This window comes from Urocitellus parryii, chromosome Y (assembly GCF_045843805.1).
Source record: "Urocitellus parryii isolate mUroPar1 chromosome Y, mUroPar1.hap1, whole genome shotgun sequence".
In the NCBI taxonomy this organism is placed as follows: Eukaryota; Metazoa; Chordata; class Mammalia; order Rodentia; family Sciuridae; genus Urocitellus; species Urocitellus parryii.
The window spans coordinates 41,393,138-41,397,565 of NC_135548.1; positions in this window are offsets into that span (position 1 = coordinate 41,393,138).

A 4,428-nucleotide genomic window follows, 5' to 3' on the forward strand; every position below is an offset into this window, starting at 1 on the left:
TCTGTGGCAGGATCCCAGCCCCCCAGCCACTTGAGGTCAGCACATCCTTCCCTAATTGTGTTAGAGTTGGAGACTTCTCCCACCCATCCTCATCCATGCTCATCCCACATTTTGTAGCTTGGCACCTGAGGACCTTTATTCATTGACTTACTTGTTAGTGATGATGGTTACTAAGACTAAGTGACTCTTTCAAGTCACATCACTTGCATGGTAGGGCTAGAGCATGGATCTTCCTAATTGATTTCATGGGACTCTCTCATGGAAACTGTGACTGCTTCCTAAACACACACTCTACATTTGGAGTGTCAAAATTCTTGCCACTGCCTCCTTGGCAAGTGTATCTTGTCTTCTACGTGGGAATTTCACAAATATTTTCCTTTGGTTTGTGGAGGTCATGCAGAAGGGATTTCATTTGAAATAGCCCAAACAAGAAATACCAGTTGTCTTTTTCGCACATGGATGTGTGTAGTGAACACCCCTTTCTGTGTGCTTGCATGAGTTACTCCTTTGAATTTGTTGAAGAATGGTTGGCTGGGGAGCAAGTTAACGAGAGATGGATATCAATGGTTGTCAAGTATTCTGACGTGAAGAATGTATTGAGGATGTGAAGGCTTTTCTAGCCAGTTCCTATGGCTCAGTCAGGGATCAGTCAGAGGATTCTGTCTGGTAGACTCTTTGGCACAGATGTCAAAGTGGCCTGGTCTTACCCTGTCCAGGACTGAATGCTGAGCTTGAGTGGGAGCTTCTTGTCATTTCAAGCATTTCCATGAGTCTGTCCTCTGTTCTCTTGTATCCAAGTGGTTTCTAATAGGAAAGCAGAACAAAAATTGAAAGTATGGTGGTTGATTATTTTTACCTATGTTATTTCAATCCACTTTGTTTAATACGAAATTACCTTTATGCTAGTAAGATTTCATATGTGAGGAAATAATGAAAATATTGGGGTTAGGGGATGAGAATATGCAAATCAAACATTTTTGAGCACCAAGACCCGTTTTTTGTTTTTGTTTTTGTTTTTTTTTTTAACTTAAATAATATTAAGTGCCAGAGGACCACCGCTGCCATTCAGCCTCAACAACCTCCAGGTCCAGCCTCCAGGTGGCCCATTTCACCAGGGTGTGTGGGACCACACTGTCCTGGGATGAGAGAACAGTACCCACGGATGTTGACATCTCACAGAGTAGATATTGCCAGTGACAGTAGGGAGCTATTGGCACATGAGGAAGGGAAGAGCTCTCAGGATGGGAAGAGGGGGCCGCTTCGAGACTCATTGGGTATGGCACGAGGCTGCTGGGTGTGGTGTTGGCCTGGGCCCACTGAGTGGGGCAGATCCGTGGTCTGTGTTTCTGTACCCTCCTCTGTAGCCTGTGTTGGCAGCAGATCAGGGAATTGCGATCAGAAGTGCTCCCAGTAACACAGGCACCAGCCCCCAGAGTGTGTGCCTATCCGTTTCCCCACCTGGCCTGACTTAGTGCCTGTCTTGCCTCAGGGCTGAGACCCTACAATCTCTGATGAGGGTGTCTGTGGTCCAGATCCAACCTGCATGGCCAACATGCTCAGACCTTCAGCTGGGTCCTAGGCTGCTGCAACCAAACTCTGTTAACTGGGTGGCCGACAACAGAGGAAGTGTCTTCCGTTGAGCTCCAGAGGCTCAACACAGTAGGTGTTGGGCTGTCCCAGTGCCATAACCCCTCCCAGGTTTCAAGGGGACTGTCTCCCCAACTCTCCCAGCCCTTGCCCACTCTCCTATTGCTGCCCACGATCTGTGGTTCCCATATGGGCATCCCGCCCTGGCTCCAACTTCACATATCCGGTATCCCCCAGTCTCCCTGGTATCTGGGTCCAGACTCTCCTCTTCCTACAAGAATATCAGATATTGGATTTGGTCCCAGTTGATGCTGTGTTCCATCATGTGAGCTCTTAGCTTCATCACTGTGCAAAGACTCTTTTCCCACACAAGTTCGCACGGCTTTTGGCTGGCTAAGAATTTTCAGGCGACACTTTTCTAATGAGTACACTTTCCTTCCTTCCGATCTCCCACCAGTGAGCATTCCTCGCACCCTTGTCCTAGTTCCTTTATGGCAGTTTCCCTCCTTATGGCTGAGAGGACCTAGTGACCCCTGAATTCACACGTTCTCCTTAATCACCAACACACTGCAGAATTCTCCAGGGGGCCATATATGCTCCTGGAAGTTGGTGTTGGAAATAGTTCTCCATCCATTAATCACTCCCTCACTCACTAATGTCCTTGTGTCCTTGAGAAAGGCTCTCCCTTTCCTGGTTTTCCTGAATAGAAATCCTCTTGCCTCTTGGGTGAATAGGGTTATGGGTTGTGCAGAGGGTGTTGGTCCACTGAGCATCTTAGAGACTGTCCTTTATGGAGCCTAATGATCCTCACTGGGGAATGAGGCCAGGGTCCTAACTGTGGTTAGTTAGAGAGGGAAAGAAGGACAAGGGAAACTCAGATGTCCCTTCATGGCCCCTGGAGTTAGAGGACTTACCCCTTTGCACCTGGGATCAGGAGACCTCATTTCCTCGAGGACACGCACACTCAGACGTTAATCTTGAGTGTGGGTTCCTTTCTGGGGTCCAGGGCTGTTGTTAGCCACCAGGAATGACAGTGCTCTCCATGCTGAGTGGAGCCATTTTTGCCAGGAAAGAGAGCCCATGGTCACGCCTTGTGCAAAGCATCCCACACCAGGGGCTCCCATGCCTACATTCCTGTCCTGAAAGGAAGCCACTCAGAGGCAAGGTGGGTCCAACCACCTCCCATGTGTTCACTCATCACTGTGTTCCAGCAGTCACCCCAGTGAACAGTCCTGATGGGATTGGATGTGGCTCAGAATGTCACCCTCATGAGCTCTACCCTGCCACAGCTGCAGTTCTGCAGTGGGAGAAACTCAAAACCTCAAAACACATGCACATGAAAGAAAAGAGCAAGAGCCAGAGCCCAAACAGGCCAGGTGTGGCAAAGACAGCTGGAGTGCCTAGGTTGGGACTCAGAATTATGTCAGTGGGGTGGCATTGCTGCTGGCACCAGCATGATAACCGAGAGCCAGCCCTGCTCATTTTGGGGAGCAGTGTGTTGGGGAAAGCAGCAGAAATTGAGAGGCAGGATTGAGTTTGGCCCTAGGAGGAGGTTGGGTAAGAGGCCAGTGTGGGTTGGAGAGCCTGGGCAGATAGACAGAGGCCAGGGCACACCCCAAAGCCTGGAGACTGCACTTGATGTCCAGGGTTGTGAAACACCACTTCCCCTCTTACTCACAACTGAGAGCAAGGGGCATTGATGAGTTCAGTTTGTGTGCGGCTGCATCCAAGGTGGCTCGGCTAGGAACCTCTGTTTCCTTGACTCAGGAGGCTGGGAGTCCAGGCTCCACTGAGGCTCGGCTGGGAGGATCGGAGTCTGAGTTTATGCCTGTGTTCCCTGTAGGATCCATGTTGGCTGAGCCTCAGTGTTTTTGTAATGAGAGGATGGGTGACCGTCATGTCTTTATCACATGACACACTTGCTAAATGGATTTGTTTGCTCTGAGGAGGAAAGAGAGAGGGGGGAGTGGTGCTGGAGACAGGGATGCAGACAGGGGTCATGGACTTGGCATAACTCAGTCTTGGAGGTGATATCCCATCACCTGTACCCACTTCAATTCCCATGAATCCAGAGGCTGAGCCCCCTTGAGGTGAGGGGTGAACCGGTTCTGGGCAGCAGGATGCTGTGGTACCTCGGAGTCTCTGTGAGACCCCAACACTAGACACACTTGGCCCTTTTGAAATCTTAGGAGAAGCCTTGGGAAGTTGTATGGCAGAGGGGAGCAGCCTCTGCATCTCAGTCCCCTCCAACTTGCCATGGTGTAGAGAGGGAACTGCAGCCACGATGGGACGGACATTGGCCATGTCCCTGTGTGGGACACAGGCCTGATTGAGTTAGGGTGCATTCTTTGTCTCTCCCTTTCTTGTGATTATCCCATCTCTACATTTGTGCTTTAGCCACCTGTGAGTCCCATCTCTGGTTTCAGAGAGAACAGAGGGTGTTATGGGCCAATAGACACAATAAACCCTAGAGATTAGATGCTACCCTACTTTCCAGAAAAGACTGGGCACACCATGAGTTGCACAATGATGGGACCAGGGTCCAAAAGCTGCTGAGAGGGAAGGACTGGTTGTGAATGCATTTTTGAAGGCTCCAAGCTGGAACTCTAGTGGCACCAAGCAGGGCAGATGCTGGTGGGGATGTTTGGGTAGTTGTTGGTGAACACCTGCGCACCTGAGATGGGTAGGCATGGAGGAGAAATCGGCAGCCCATAGGGCTGTTGAAAGTGGTCTTATGTGAAAAGAGGCTCAGGTATGGGCACAGGAAATGACATCATTGCCTTGACAATGGATCAAACAGAACATGGAACCCTGGTATCCAGGCACCCACTTCACTGACCA